This window comes from Trachemys scripta, chromosome 18, assembly GCF_013100865.1.
Source record: "Trachemys scripta elegans isolate TJP31775 chromosome 18, CAS_Tse_1.0, whole genome shotgun sequence".
Taxonomy (NCBI): domain Eukaryota; kingdom Metazoa; phylum Chordata; order Testudines; family Emydidae; genus Trachemys; species Trachemys scripta.
The window spans coordinates 19831045-19847674 of NC_048315.1; the positions used below are offsets into that span (position 1 = coordinate 19831045).

A 16630-nucleotide genomic window follows, 5' to 3' on the forward strand; every position below is an offset into this window, starting at 1 on the left:
GGGTGTAGGGCCAGTTGGGGGGCAGCGGGAAGATGGGGGGGCTTAGTGTGTAGGGCCAGTTGGGGGGCAGCGGGAAGATGGGGTTTGGGGTGTAGGGCCAGTTGGGGGGCAGCGGGAAGATGGGGGTTTGGGGTGTAGGGCCAGTTGGGGGGCAGGGGGAGGGTTGCTGGGGGCTCAGGATGCAAGGCCCAGTTGAGGGGTGGGGAAGGATGGGGGTGCTGGGGCCCCATGGGACTAGAAGCTGTACAAGAGACAGTCACTGCCCCAGAGGGTTTACAGTCTATCTAGACAAGACAAAGTATTATCCCCATTTTACAGCTGGGCACTGAGGCATGGAGAAATTAAAGCTCAGATCCTCACAGGTATTTTAAATCAATAAGCGTTAGGCACCTGAATACCTTTGAAGACATGAGCCTAAGGTCGGGTCGACACTTAACGATTAGATCAACCTAGCTACGTCGCACAGGGTGATGAAAAACTTCGTACCCTCAACAACACAGGGCGACTAACCCTGGTACAGATGCAACTAGGTTGACAGAAGATCAACCTAGCTACCGCCTCTCAGAGAAGTGGATTAACTACATTGATGGAAAAACCTCTACTGTTGATGTAGAAAGTGTACACTGTGCTGTTGTAGCGGCTACGGTGTACGCATGACCTAAATGACTTGCCCAATGTCAAACAGGGAAGCTGTGGCAGAGTTGGTGACTAAAAGATTTTCTGCGAGAGCATCTTTCCTAAGAAAAAGCCATGGGTGAGTCACTTCATATCAATGTTACATGCTCTTAAATTTAATTTAAAAAACTATTGTTCCTGGAAAGATAATTCACTATCTAATGCTGAAGGGAAACCTATTTTAATACCGTCAGATTTTGGTCTTGGGGCTTGTCTACAAGGTAACTAAAACCAAAATAACTAAATGGGTTGTAATTCGCATCTTCAGTGCAAGTGTGTGTGAGGACACATTTAAAAATAAGAATGTCTGATTTATATATAATTTTAAGCTGATTTTTAATTATGTAAGTTATATCAAAGTAGAGCACTCTTATTTTGGTTCCAGTTACTGTTCAGACAATTCCTTGGATTTCCTGTGTCTGATTCCCCACTGCAATCCTCCATCTTTACATTGGTGTAAATCCAACTAGTGATTTCAGCAGTTACATCATCATAAAAGTGAAGTAACAGTGGTGACTTAGGCCCCTTGCCTCTGTTACACAATCAATATTCATTCAAGAGCAAACCGGTGACCGCCAGAGCAGAAGCCAGACCAGTCACACATGCTATAAAGATTTCCTGGGCTTGTCCTCAAGCAAAAGTTGTACTGCTTTAAGTGGTATAGTTAAAGAAGTAAAAGCCCCCTAGCCTGGACCAAGTTATACTAGTATAAAAAGTGTTTATACTCGTATAGTATAGAAGAGGAATGAGCTGTATGGATACTTAGCTCTTACATAGAAGTTTTCATCCGTAGATCTCAAAGTACTTTACAAAGAGGTCAGTATCATTATCCCCATTTTACAGATGGAGAAACTGAGGCACAGGACGGTGACGTGACTTGCCCAAGGTCACCCAGCAGGACAAAACCAGGACTAGAATCTAGGTCTCCTGAGTCCCAGTCTAGTGCTCTATCCATTACGCACCTTTACACCCATATAACTGTGTGAACACAAGGAGTTGTACCAGTAAAAATCACCCCCCTAACTGCGAGTTATACAGGCACAACAACTGAGGGTACTAGTCAAAGTGAATGCAGCAGGTAGGAACTAAGACCACCAACCTTCTCAAAGGTAGATCTGCCCAATATCACCAGCTTTGGCTCTTTTCTTGTCCTGGTTCCTTGATTATTTTGATCGGTTGATTTTTACCATCCAGTTGGTATCATATGATGTTGCCTGAGGTGGAAAAGCCTGCTGCATTCACACGTCCACAGGCAGGGTCCTTTTCTGGGGTCCGTAGTCCACATAAAGCCGACTAAGAAGGTTTGGGGCTCTTTAGTTCTGCTGGAGAGTTGACTGTATCTGCAAAAGGAAGAGCTGCCTGCAGGGACGTGCCCTCCGATTTCCTTTTTATCTCCAGGGCTGACCCTGCGTGGTTTAAGTTGAAGGGAAAGTCAGATGTGGAAAGGGCGGAGATGGCAGGGAGGAGGGGTTATGCTAAACCCAGTTGCGGGGGCTCTGCCTTTGCTCCATGGCCCAGCCCCTTAGAATCCGAAATGTGATAATTCATAGTTAGTGGGAAATGTCCTAGGGACGCTCTGTACTTTCCTGTCCATATGCTACGGTGTGGAATCTGCACGTTTCTGTGGAAGAGGCCAGTGTTCTCGTCTAAATGACAGCTGGTTACACAATTAACTTTTTCACTGCTGGCCCACTACCACACCTGCTGGGCTGCCCTCATTCCTCAGTATTTCACGGAAATCAACAGAGCATTAAAGTGCACATAGAGAGATTCAACTCCACGGCAGGAGCGCTACCTGCACACTTCAGTCATTCAGGAGCACTGCTGGGGCAGCCAGACAGGATGTAACCAGGGCACTGAGCAGCATGGCCATCTCCTTCTGCCTGGATTCCCAGGCCGGAAAGGACCATTGTGATCATCTAGTCTGACCTCCTGCATAACACTAGGGTTACCATATTTAAAAAATAAAAAAAGAGAACACTCCATGGGGCCCTGGCCGTGCCCCTTTCCCAACCCTGCCCCCCCCCCCACTCTGCCCCTTCCCCGCTCCAACTCCGCCCCCTCTCCAAAGTCCCTGCCCTAACTCCACCCCCTCCCCTGAGCGCCCCGCATTCCTCCTCCTCCCTCCTGGCCACGCGAAAAGGGCTGCCCGAGCGCTACCGGCTTCACGGTTTGCCGGGCAGCCCCCAGACCCTGTGCCCCCGGCCGGTGCTTCCCAGCACAGCTGGAGCCCGGGAGGGGAAGCGCCCAGCTGGGGGCGCAGGGTCTGGAGGCTGCCCAGCAAACCGTGAAGCCAGTAGCGCTCGGGCTTCGGGCAGCCCCCATGCCTCCGGACCCTGTGCCCCCGGCCGGGCACTTCCCCTCCTGGGCTCCGGCGGCTGCTGTGCTCCCTGAACTCCTGGACTCTGTAAGTGCTGAGCTGCCCGAAGCCGGTAATGCTCGGCTCTTACAGAGCCCAGGAGTCAGGGAGCACAACAGCCCCCGGCGCCCGCTCTAAGGTAAGCCAGGGAGTATTTTTCCCCGGACATGTTCGGCTTTTTGGAAATTCCCCCCGGCAGCGGGGCTCGGGCAGGGATTTAAAGGGCCCGGGGCTCCACACGAATTCGGATATAACGCGGTATAGCAGCGAGGCTCAAGTGGCGTTTTAAAGGGCCCGGGGCGCCCCACTGCTTTACCACGTTATATCTGAATTCGTGTTATATCGGGTCGCGTTATATGGGGGTAGAGGTGTACGCACCACAGCAGGTCATTTCTTGAGAGCCTGGGAGCAAAAGAGTTAATTCCTCCATAATGGTGGCAACTGCTCCTCCTGGCATTTTTGTTAGACCAGTGGTTTTCAACCTGTGACCTACGGACCCCTGGGGGTCCGCAGACTATGTCTAAGATTTCCAAAGGGACTTCCATTCAACATTTTTCCAGGGTTCACCAATGAAAAAAGGTTGAAAACCACTCTGTTAGGTCTGCTTTAATATATATCACGGATAAAGAGCTCCTTTGACTAGAGTGACCAGATGTCCCGATTTTATAGGGACAGTCCCGATATTTGGGGCTTTTTCTTATGTATTACCTCCTATTACTCCCCATCCCATCCCGATTTTTCACACTTGATATCTGGTCAACCTACTTCTGGCAGAAGCAGCTGGGCATGAAAGTAATGATAGTCATTAGTTCCATGAACGAATATATTCCTTATATAAACAATAGCACAACTGGCCAATAAAAGCATCACACCTCTCCCCAGAGCTAGTGCAGCATCGTATTCCCCCAGCGTATGACACAGAACGAGATGCCAGGGTTACAGCCATAGCTGTGTAGCACAACGGGACCCTGATCTTTACTGGGGTGTCTGGCCGGTACTGCAGTATAAACGATAAATTACCTACCAAAAAAAAGGTGTTAAAAGAATGTTAAGGTGCAAAGTCAAGCACCCCAAAGTTGCCTGTGCAACCTTAATTTTGACCCCTGGTGTGTCTGCATTATGATACAGTTTTTAACTACGTGCTCATGCTCACATACTATTATTCCACATCTACCAGCTCCACCTGTAGTAATAATAATGTTTAATCAGTCACACCAACATGCCGGAGCCACGCCCAAGCCAGGTGCAAATACCTTATCATTCCTCCTGGATGACCCCAACCACTTCACATTCACAGCAATTGTACCGTTAGCACCAACAAAGTACCCTTCTGTGACGCAGACGTGCCCAAAACATGCCTAAGTGGGTATAAAAAATTTTATTAAGATGATGTTAAAAAAAAAAAGTGAACGGAACAGAGTTTAAGCATAGAAGTTTCTGGTTATCAGGTAATAACGTACAGATTATTGAGGGTGCAAAGTTTGGTTTAAAATCGGGTGGCATAAGGAATACATAATCTGCAATATCCCCGATTGGGGGTAACATCTGCGTCCGGATGTCTTCTCGATATTACACGGAAAGGGATTGTGTGGTGTCTCTGCTGAGAGCTAAAAACTAGCTGATTGTCATGGGTGTTGTGAGATGCTTTATGGGAAAGAGCAGATAACGTATGTAAAACGATAGAATGTTAGGTTGCAAAACTGTTGCCCTCGGACTTCTTGTCACCTGAAGTGAGGGGCGGTCTCAGGACTACTTCAATCAGTGTTGGGAACAATGGACATCATGGAGACAGCCCCTTGTTTACTGTCTGGGCTGGGTGGAGACTTGAACATCCACAAAGACAAAGGAAGCCTGGGAGGGTGCTCTGAAGAGGGCCCAACTTGTGATCCATTACAGGAGGACATCCTTTGCCAGCGGAGATGTCTTATGAAAAGCAGATCCCCGCTCATTGGACTGGGTTAGTGCGGCAAGCAATAATGAGGAATACATTATTAGCCGGGAAAGTAACCTGTTAATAAGTCTAGACTATGGATTGCATCTTATGTTTTCTGGTGTTTCCAAATCCTACTACTTGCTTTTATTTGATTCTTTATCACAAGCTCTGTTCAATGAACTTCAGTTTGGTTTTACCATAAACCGAAGCATCGTGTGCTAACAAGCATGTTGAACTGAGATGAAATTAGTGAGCTGGGGTGCACTCCTTTCACGGAGGCAGCAGATCAGTGTAAACGGCGGGTGTCCAGAAGACAAGGCACTGGCACTTGAGAGTAACAAAATGCAGACTCTAAATTTCTAGCCTGCAGGGGGAAAGTGGGGGGCTCGCAGAGCCTGGAACAAAGGGCCTGTATTGCCATCAGCCAGTGGCTGGGGAGATTCCCCTGGTGAACGCAGACAGGGCTCCCTCCTACTGTAAGCAGGTGGTAGTGATTCACCCAGACAGCTTGAGCAATCCTGAAATGAGTCACACCTTTGCCACATGGCAGAGTGTTGATCTGCCACCTCAAATGGGAATGCTAAGCCAGAAGCGTATTTGGTTTAAAACAGAAGCTTAAATTCTGCAGAAACGATTGGGCCTCTCTGGGAAGTGCTAGTACTGTTACCATCAGCTCAGTGTGACTGTAGAAAGAGGTCAACTGACGTGACAAAGGTCACAGAGGGAGTCAGTAGCGGGGCCAAGACTAGAACTCAGAACCCCCTGGATGCCAGTCCCCTGCTTAGACTAGTGTTTCTCAACCAGTGGGACACGACCTCTGTGGGGGAGCTGGTCACAAAAGACAATAGGGGCAGGAGATCGTGAAGCACTGAACATTTTATTACAATCTAAAGAAAAGAAAACGTTGCTCCGCACTCGCCTCCCTGCCCACCCTGACCCTTTAGAGACCCTTCAGTCTCTCGGAACACAGGCACAAATAAGTGATACCCGCTTAGCGTTATTATCGTTGGTGCATTTTTTTTACTCATATAGTAAATGGGAGTGGGAGGGGCGTGAAACATTTTGATTTCAAATAAAGGGTCACCAACTTGGGAAACACTGCAGTAGATCTTCGTATCATGCTGCCTCTCTTGCGCACGAGGAAAGGCCTGTGAACAATAGAAGCCCTCACTGTTTTGCCAGCCAGGGAAGAAAACGTTTTCAGTGCACCTGCCCCTCCCCAACCCTCGAGTGGACCAGCTGGCCAATCAGAGAGGAGCAAAAAAAGCTGAGTGGCATGGCACCCCCTAGAAGTTGGCACCCAGGGAAGCGGCCCCGCTCACCCACCCTAGAACTAGCCCTACCAGTGAGCGCAGGACATGCTGGATAATGGCACCTGCAGGACAGAGCCCAGCTCACTTTGGCTGGTTGCTTTGCAGGCTGGTGTCATGCAGCAAATTGGGTCTTCTCATTTTTCTCCCCTCCTCCAGCCTTATTTTAGGAGCATAGGACTAGAAGGGACCTTCTGCTAGCCCAGGCAGTCCCGTCATGCAATCCCATTCATCAATTTACCATGCTCCATCTTAAAGCTAGTTAAGCTGTTTGCTTCCCCCAGCTCCTACCGGGAGCCTGTTTCAGAATCTCCTGCCACTGGTGGTTAGAAATCTTTTCATTTCCACCCTAAATGTATTCAGGGCCAGTGTATCCCTGTTTCCATTGTCCAATAGCTTCAGTAGCTCTTCTCCATCCTGGTGTTTGCCCTCCCCACCAGGTATTCATAGAGAGCAATCCGATCACCTCACGGCCTCCGCTTTGCCAAGCTAGACAAGACAAGCGTTTTAGCCTCCTCTCCACGCCCCGATCCTTTTGAAGTTACACTGTATAACAGAAGGGCTGCAGCCTGTGTCATACAATATGGCCCATTTAGAGCCAAACCAGAGCTGCCGTTCCCCAGAGTGCATGGCATTTAAATCCAGAGGCTTGGTTTGGCCTATTCTACAGATAGGAGACAGCTTTGAAATCTGGATTTGACCTTCATCTGAGTTTGATTGGGCTGGGGCTGGCGGGCTGGTTTTGGCCCATCTCCATTGTCAATAATTGCATATTGCCTGGTGCATCCCCTAAGCCAGCCTGCACCTGCTGGGCTGATAAGGCTACGCAAAGCAACTGTCCTTGCTAGCACCGGTGATGTGTCAGGCTGCCATATGTAGAGGGTGGATGGGCAGGGCCAGCTCTCCAGTGACAGGGTTAGAGCCATCTCTGGGCATTGTTCTGGGACGTTACTGAAGCAGGGTAAACATCCTGCCATGCAGCTGGAGGAAACGAAGCTGCGGAGGCCAAAAGCCCTTCAGTCTCGCTACTGGAGGATCTGGGAATCCTTCGGTGACTGCGGGTTCCCAGCCCAGCAGCAGAGCTGTCTGAGAGGTAACAGCAAGGGGGAGGAAAAGGCGGGCAGAACTGATGCAGCAAAGAGCTACCCGGTTTCAGGGAGGAGCTCCCAGACACCTTAGGGGAAATCTTTTAGGGTTCACCAGCCATTTCCATCTTCCCCTCCATGCTAGGCATTCTGTGTGGCCCCCTCCCTCCATACTATGGTTCCCCATTCTCCTCCCATGCCAGGGGCTTTCGGCACATTCCCGTTCCCTCTCCCTCCACCACCATTATTATTTGCCTTGGAGGAAAGTCCTTCAGGGTGTCAGCATGCTAAATACTATTGGCAGGGCATGCAGAAAAGAGACAAGGGGATTGTTATGCTGGAAGGCATAAACAGGTGCCACCAGCCAGTTGTTTGATGCATATACACTTGCTTGAAGCTGTGGCTGTGTTAAATAGATGGCAGAGGATTCATGTTCCTCCCGCCCCAGTTTTCCTCCTTTCGGTTTTCCAATTTCCCCCCCAGATCAATAGGGTTCTGGCCACCGACACCTAGAACATTCCCGGAAATTTTGGAACTGATCAGATGTGGCATTCAAAAGTTATCGTGTTACAGACAGACCGAGGAATGTCGAGCGTAAAGCCTCTGCAAGCTCAGTCCTGAAGCCCACACTTCCTAACCCGGCCCCTCGTTCTGAGCACCGCCGGTTCCGGGCGTCCCGTTGTAGAAACTGTGGTCCTGATTTTCAGAGAGGCTAAACTCCCCAAACTCCAGGCTTCTAAAACTGGGCACCCCAAACTAGTGGCCACTTTGGAAAATTTGGGCTCAAGGTCTCACTGTGAGTCAGCGGTAGGGTTGATAATAGAACCCAAGAGTACTGGCAGCATGGGCATGAATCCATGCACCTATGGTGGGTCTATATTATAAGTACATATTTATGCCATACTGCTTTCCTGTATATACAGGCCCGGGACCTGCTGTGGTCCTTATTCAGGTGCTTGAACAGCAAGGTGATGGGCAAGGGATAGCTCAATGGTTTGCGCATTGGCCTGTTAAACCCAGGGTTGTGAGTTCAATCCTTGAGGGGGCCACTTAGGAATCTGGGGCAAAAATCTCTCTGGGGATTGGTCCTGCTTTGAGCAGGGGGTTGGAGTAGATGACCTCCTGGGGTCCCTTCCAAACCTGCTATTCAGTGATTCTAGAAATTCCATAGAGAGACAGACAGGTACTGTTCCATTGACTTCAATGGGAGTTTACCTTCAGGATACAGGCAGTCGAAACTGTCCCTGGTATATTATGTGACTACAGTGTATGCCCTATAATCTCACCTGGATGTCAATGGGCATTTTAAACAAAGATCAAGAGCAGACTCTAGTCTGACTCAGTTGCTCATGCCAACTTCTCCCTGGCAGTCCCCCTTTCACATGGGGTGTAGCTGTTTGCTTTGTGTTTCCATGCTGTTTGTCTGGGCAGATCAGCTGCTTTCCTGAACCAGAAGCTCCTCGGAATGGGATGTGCTAGTGGCGGCTGTGATGACGATGATAAATAATTAGTGAAGATGCACAATAGGCCATCTTACACAAGAGACCTTCCCTGACCAGACTCCCAGCCAGCTCGTTATAGAAGAGGCTGAGGAAGAGAGAATAAACTATCCAAGGGAGAAACGGGAAGCCACCAATGGCTGGGATAGAAAGAAAGGACTGAATGATGCATCTAAAATTAGACTGGTCAAATCTATCTCTCTATCCAGATGTTTATGCACCCATTGAAGTCGAAGACAACATTCCCATTGATTTGAATGATAAAGAGCCAGACTCATCACCAAGGTATCTCAAGGTGTCTACACTGCAGTGTAAGCCCAGGGTTAGTAGATCTCAAGTTAGCAAACCCTGGGTTTGTTAACCCAGGACTGGAGCGTCTACACTCATTTGTAACCCCAGGTTAGGAATGGTTGAACCCTGGGTCCCTGCCTGGGGCTCCAGCATCTGCATTGCATTATGCAGGCCCATGTCCAGCCACCCATCTCCCAGACTTCCTAGCATCCTCCCAAAAGGTGGCCACTCTGGCCTTTTGTTCATGGTGCAGTTTGGGAAAACTTGACTATCCACCAAACTTGACTGTCCAGAGGACAAAGAAAGTCAGCCCATGGGATTGTGAGATACTTTTGGAGGACTCCCAGAGCATGAATCTATACTACAGTGCAATAGGGATTGAACCCTGGGTCCTGGCTTGATTCAGGCTTGGACCCTCCACCCCCATGGGGTCTTGGTACCCTGGGTCCTAGCCCTGAGATTTGGGTGTAGACGGAAGGGGGATTAGGGTTGAGCCTGAGTTCAAACCCTGGGCCTACATTGCTGTGTAGACATACCCTGAGAGCCACAGGACAATACTCTGGAGAAAAGACTCTATAGGACTCTAGGGGATGGACCAGATGGAGCCTGATATAGACCACGTGCCTCTCACCCTATGATCTCGCTTCTGTGTAAGAAACTTGCTACCCAATGACTGTTAACTCTTTGCAGGCTGTTTTGCTGTGGTTAAGTCCCCAGTTAGTCTGCATTGCATGGGTAAGTGAATGTCATGCTAGGGAAACATGCCTGCTTAACAGCTCTGGTGGAAACTGTCATCCTCTCACTAGTCACAGCATAGGTACAACGCAGGCCACAGCAGTGCAGGCTTTGCCCATGCCATGGCACTCCCTGCTAGTGTGCATCAACCACAGAGCCCTTTCAGTTCTTGGCCTACAATACCCAGCTGTGCGGGATTATATGCTCCAGCAAAGATCTGCTCCCCATGCACTGAGGGACGGCCCTGCGCCCCCTACACCAGCGTATGGTCCTGTGCCCCCTGCACTGGGGTGTGGAACCCTGATTAGATCGGGGACCCGCTCTCCATGCTGTGCTGGGCGCATTGCACAGTTTTCACCTCCTGGCTCGCTGCCATTTTCGGCCTGCCTTGGAGTTCTCAACATTTCAGTGTGTGGCTTCATAAATGCCAAGACACAAACAAGCAATTCCTCAGCCTCTTATATAACGAGCTGGCTGGGAGTCTGGTCAGGGAAGGTCCAGCAAGGCTGGGGGGGAAAGGGGAAAGGGGGATAAGGAAAAAGTGGCCTAGAAGCACAAAGCGATAGAGGTGGATGGCAAAGCTTTTGTAATACAGCTTTATGGCTCCATGCTTCCCTGCTGACGAGTCCGGAGCTCAGAGCTCCCTGTCCTGCTGCCCACCCCAGTGAGCCCAGAGGCGAGGGGGGAATCCTAGCCCCACTGAAGTCCACGGCAAAACTCCCATTGGCTTCAGTAGGCTCTGGATTTTACCCCATGTTCCCCCTCCCTCATGCTGTGCCCTGGGCTCTGAGCCCCCTGGGAAGCAGGGCTCCACAGCTCCCCTGGTTACGTGCTGATTTGGGGGCTCAAGTTTTACCCCGCTGAGTCCTGTATTTCCCCACCATTCATCCACTATTTCCCCCTCTGCCGAGCAGAGCCGGGAGACATTTTTCAGATGAAACTTTTTCTGCTGAACGATGCAGATTCGGGTCAAGAATCGGGGTTGAATCCGCCAAATTATTTCAGTCAGGAAAAAAAACAAACAAAAAAAATCCCCCTCCCCAAACCAAAATGGGAACGGTTTGTTTCCACCGTTTCCAAATGCAACATTTTGAATTTTTTATTGGCAACAACTTTTCATTTCAAATTTGACTTCGGTTTCATTAAAACAAAAAAAAGTTTAAAAAATAAATAACCCTCAAAAATGAAATGAAACATGTCGTTTCAGGTCAAACGAACCACATTTTTTGACCCTTGCAGTGTGCCAAAAAAAAACAGATTTTTTTCACATTGGATCAACCTGAAACTAACATTTTTTTGTTTAGTTTAGTTTTTAGTTCAGCCACTGAGCCAAAAAATAAGTTCTGCTGGTGCGTCCTTGGTTCAGGAGAAGAGGTAGAGAAGAAGTGGGTTGTAGCCCACGAAAGCTTATGCTCTAATAAATTTGTTAGTCTCTAAGGTGCCACAAGTACTCCAGTTCTTGTAGAGAAGACACGGTCTCTTGAAGTTGCATGGGAATGAGTAACAGCAGCCAGATAAGATAGAGGGCTCTGAGATGTGTCATAGCCTGGGGCAGATGGGAGCCTACACCCCTCCAGATGTTGGAATACAACTGTGGGACACATGCAAAGTTAAGAGCTGGAGCTCAGGGGCGTCTGCAGTGAAATAAGCCCCATTGTCTCTGACCTCAGCTTCATGACTCAGAATTCCTGATGCAAATAGTTTACTGTAATAGGAAAAAGTCCCTTGTGTGGGGCGCAGGCTGAATGGAGTCAGCAGTGAGGGGGTAGTTATGGGGCTGGTAATGATGTATATTCCAAAATGAAAAGGCGGGAAAGAGGCTCACTTGCATTCCTGCTGTCAAGGGGGAGGCTTGAAAAGCAGGGGCTGGGCCATCCTTCCAAACACCCGCCCCCTCACGCTACCAAGGTCAGTGGGTTATCTGCCTCCCACACATGCCAGGAAAGCAACTTCTCTGTTTTAAGGTCCCAATCTAGCAGCTGGATCCACACGGGAGCCATGGTCAATGCACCGAGATCCAGCTATGGCATTGGGGCCTCTGGGCGAATCTGCAATTTTGCTTGTCTATTTTTTTACGCCACTCAGCTTTGGACTGCAGGAGCTGCTCACTCCTGGGGAAGCAGCCAAATCCAGAGGGATTGTGTAAGGCCGGGTAAGTTACACTCATAATCAGATTCCCTTAATCCTACTTCCACCTACTTCCTGCTGAGTAAGAGTGTAATATACCTGCTGAAGAGCCAGAGGAGGTATAAGTTTAAGCAGGATGGGAGCTACTTTACCTTGCACCTGGTCACACCTTTTTGTAGTTGCTTTTCTTACACCTACTTCACTTTCTTTATATTCCGCTAGACTCAGACATGCCCTACCTGTAGCAATGTGGGGGTGTAGGTCTAGACAAGGAAGTTTTAGAGACAAAGCAATCTAAGGCCTAGTCTTCACTTACCGGCTGGTCCGGAGGCACGCCATCGATGTTCTGGGATCGATCCCGGAAGTGCTCACAATCGACGCCGGTACTCCAGCTCGCCGAGAGGAGTACGCGGCGTCGACGGGGGGAGACTTCCGGCCGCGTCTGGACCGCGGTAAGTCCGGAGTAAGGTACTTCGAATTCAGCTACGTTATTAACGTAGCTGAATTTGCGTACCTTAGTCCGAAGTCCGGACTAAGTGTAGACCAGCCCTTAGTCGGTGTAACATACATGGGGCCAGATTGTGCCCCTTGCAAGCTATCCCTGCCCTCTTGGGATCTTATACTCTTAAATGAGGAGGAATAGTCTTGTGGTTAAAGCCCTGGACTGGGACTCAGGAGATCTGGCTTCAATTCCTTAGCCTACCACAGACTTGCTGTGCGATTTTGGGCAAGTCTCCATGGGTATGTCTACACTGATTGTAAACCCAGGGCTGGAGGACCCAGGTTTGTGGACTCAGTGTTTCCAAGCCCACACTTGAGCGTTCACACTGCATTGTAAACCTGGGTTTAGAATTGTCGGACCCAGCTCTCACAGCCGTGCTAACGCATCCACACTGCACTACGCAGACCTTCTGACTGAGGTCTGCGGCTTGACTTGCATCCACACTGCAAAATGACAGGGCTTGGACCCGAGTTACAGCAAGACTCAGGCTCTGACCCACCTCCCAGCAGGGTCCGTAGGACCCAGTTCCTGAGCGCTTGCTCAGACTGATTTGTGTGTGGTGTGGCAGAGCTCTGACCTTGTCCCCGCGGGTCCTGCGCTTCTAGGCGGTATATGCTAGCACCAAGGGGTTGGGCAGCTTGGGACGCCAAACAGTGTACACGTGATACGCCATCAGCATTGCCATGGCGACTCCCTGCTCTGTGCTCTATGTGGAACTGGAAAGGTTGGAGGGATAAGAACCACCTGGTTACCCTTGTGTTCTTTTCCTTGTTCCGTTACATCCATTGAAAAGGTCAGTCACAAGGATAAATCTGCGCCCCAGTAGGTAATAACGCAACGTTTCCATGGCCCATTTTACGGCGAGGCACTCTCTCTCTACCACTGCATATTTTTGTTCTCTCTGAAGGAGTTTCCTACTGAGGTAGAGAATTGGGTGTTCCTCCTCCCCAACCATCTGTGACAGGACGGCCCCTAACTCTACCTCAGATGCATCTGTCTGTAGGATGAAGTCCTTGGTGAAATCTGGGGCTATCAATACGAGGTTACTGCAGAGGGCAGTCCGTAGGTCCGCGAATGCCCTCTCTGCTGCATCAGACGATAGGGTGACCAGATAGCAAGTGTGAAAAATCGGGACAGGGGGTGGGGGTAATAGGAGCCTATGTAAGAAAAAGCCCCAAATATCAGGACTGTCCCTATAAAATTGGGACATCTGGTCACCCTATCAGACGATCTGACTGGATCAGGACTACGGGCCTTCACCAAGTCCATTAGGGGACTTGCCCTTGTAGCAAAATGGGGGATGAAACACCGGTAATACCCCACCACTCATAGGAATGCTCGGACCTGCTTCTTACGACTCGGCCGAGGCCAATTTTGGATGGCCTCCAACTTATTCAGTTGGGGTTTTACCAGACCTTTTCCTACCATGTAGCCAAGATATTTGGCCTCCGTGAATCCTACAGCGCACTTAACAGGGTTCACCGTAAGGCCAGCTCGCCGGAAGGTATCAAGGACTGCCCCCACTTTTTCCAAGTGGGTCTCCCAGTCTGGGGTATGAATCACCAAGTCATCCAAGTAGGCCACAGCTTAATTGGTATGGGGGCGTAATAACTTGTCCATGAGGCACTGAAAGGTAGCTGGAGCCCCATGTAGTCCAAAGGGGAGGACCGTATATTGGAAGAGACCCTCTGGTGTAGAAAACGCTGTCTTTTCCTTTGCATCTTCAGCTAGGGGAATCTGCCAGTACCCCTTTGTCAAGTCTAAGATTGACAAGTACCGGGCATTCCCCAGACGGTCCACTAGTTCATCTATGTGGGGTATAGGGTAGGCATCAAACTGGGATATCTCATTTAGTCGATGGAAGTCGTTGCAGAACCTCGTGGTGCCATCAGGTTTGGACACCAACACTATTGGGCTGGACCACTGACTGTGGGATTCTTCGATGATCCCCATCTCCAGCATTTTCCTGACTTCCGCTTTTATTTCCTCCCTTTTGGCTGCTGGCACCCGGTAGGGCCTCATAGTTACTCTGGCCCCAGGGTTCGTGACGATGTGATGATATGTCCCAGTTGTGCGACCCAGCTTTGTCGAGAATACATCTTGATATTGGGCAATCATCTCAGTTACCTCTTTCTTCTGGGCTGTCATTAGATCGGGAGACACCCTCACTTGTTCAGGGTTTTTGTTCCCTGGGTGCAGCTCTTCTTGAACCACTGTGCACACCTCTCGGGTATGCCATGGTTTCAGAAGGTTGACATGGTATATCTGCTCTACTTTTCGACGTCCTGGTTGTCGCACCTTGTAATTTACTTTCCCTATGGGTTCAACTATTTCATAGGGCCCTTGCCACTGGGCCAACAGCTTACTTTCAGCCGTGGGTACCAGTACCATTACTCGGTCACCGGGTTGAAACTGACGAAGCTTGGCTTGATGGTTGTAGTACGTTCTCTGGGCCTCTTGGGCCTTCTCCAGGTGCTCTCTCACTATGGGAGTGACCCAGGCTATCCGGTCCCTCATCTGTAGTACATGTTCTATTACATTCTTCCCCGCACTGGTTCCTCCTCCCAAATTTCCTTGGCTGTGTCCAGGATGCCTCGGGGGTTGCATCCATACAACAGCTCAAAGGGGGAGAATCCGGTGGAAGCTTGGGTGACCTCACGGATGGCGAACATGAGGTATGGTAGTAGGTTGTCCCAATCTTTCCAATCCTTGCTTACCATCTTTCTTATCATTGCCTTGAGGGTTCGGTTAAATCTTTCCACCAGACCATCAGTTTGTGGATGGTAAACCGAGGTCCACAGGGTCTGGACATGGAGCAGGGAACACAAGTCCTTCATCAACTTGGACATGAATGGTGTTCCCTGGTCTGTGAGGATTTCTTTTGGTAGCCCTACCCAGGCAAAGATTGCCACTAATTCTTTGGCAATGCTCTTGGAAGCTGTGTTTCGTAAGGGGACAGCTTCTGGGTACCTGGTTGCATAGTCTAGGATGACAAGCACATACTGGTGGCTCGAGTCATTTTCTCTAGCGGCCCCACAAGATCCATGGCGATCCGCTCGAACGGAACTTCGATGATTGGCAGGGGTACCAGAGGAGCTCTTAGATGTGGACGAGGGCTGTGCAGTTGACATTCGGGGCAAGAGGCACAGTACCACCGGACCTCTTCATGTACCCCTGGCCAGAAGAACCTGCGTAAGATTCACGCCTGGGTTTTCTCCACTCCCAAGTGCCCTCCAAAAAGGTGACTGTGAGCGAGGCTTAATATTGCCTTTTGGTGTTTCTTGGTGACTAGGAGCTGGTGTACCTCTTGCTCCTGCATTTGCACGACCCAGTATAGGAGATTCTTCTTGATCCCAAAATAAGGCCCTGGCCCCCCGGCCTTTCCCTCTATGGGTACTGCATCTATCTCAGCCACCTCCTTCCTGGCGTTCTCGTATCTTGGGTCTTCCACCTAGTCCCGTCCAAAAGTCTCTCTCTCTGGGCTTAACAGCCCGAACTCTGAGGGATCTGTCTCTGCCCTCTCGGCTGGCTCCGTGAGGTTGGGGTTGGAAGTGGTCTCTGACCCCTCCTCTGTCTTGGGGCCCTCCCCTTCAGTTGCCCGTGTACGTCTGCCTACACAGGCGACCCTCTGTCCTTGTATCAGGATTCGGGTACCCAAGGCCTTGGCCGCCCTTCTTTCTCTTTTGGTCTTCCTGCCTTTCCTCGGGACAGGGAATAGCTCCTGGGACATTTCTGCAAAAAATGGGAGGTGACATTCTACCGCGGAAGCCTCCTGAAGTTCGGGGAGCTCCTCTCCCTTCAATTCCTCCGGTGGAAGCAAGTTTCCAAACCCGGGGAAATCTCTACCTATGAGCACAGGGTATGGGAGGTTTGGGACTACCCCTGCTTTCCCCCCGGTGACATTTCCCTGAATTTCAATTTTTTCTGGTATGATGGGGTAGTAGCTAAGAGTCCCATGGACACAGGTTACCCCCGTACGCTTGGCCTGCATTAACTGGCTGCGCTTCACTAATTTACCCGAAATTAGGGTGATAGCACTCCCCGAGTCTACGAGTGCCATGGTTTCTACCCCATTCAACTTTACCTGCCTTGTATATTTATGTGGGGTGACTGC

General features: G+C 49.9%; 2 protein-coding genes across 8 annotated transcripts in view; one reads left to right on the forward strand and one right to left on the reverse strand.

Annotated features, from left to right (window-relative positions):
• LOC117867416 (NADPH--cytochrome P450 reductase) overlaps positions 1-2120 on the reverse strand; it is a 69276-nt gene extending 67156 nt beyond the window's left edge. For all 3 annotated transcript variants that reach the window (XM_034752419.1, XM_034752421.1, XM_034752420.1), the window contains exon 1: positions 1775-2120. The gene's annotated coding sequence lies outside the window, so the exon portion shown is untranslated. The remainder of the gene's footprint in view (positions 1-1774) is intronic.
• The window catches only part of LOC117867420 (tryptase-like), a 47915-nt gene continuing 31481 nt past the window's right edge, over positions 197-16630 (forward strand). For 4 of the 5 annotated variants that reach the window (XR_004643406.1, XR_004643404.1, XR_004643407.1 and 1 more), the window contains exon 1: positions 197-754. The gene's annotated coding sequence lies outside the window, so the exon portion shown is untranslated. Of the gene's footprint in view, positions 755-1518; positions 1577-16630 lie in introns of those variants that run through there. The other variant, XR_004643408.1, reaches the window with a different exon arrangement.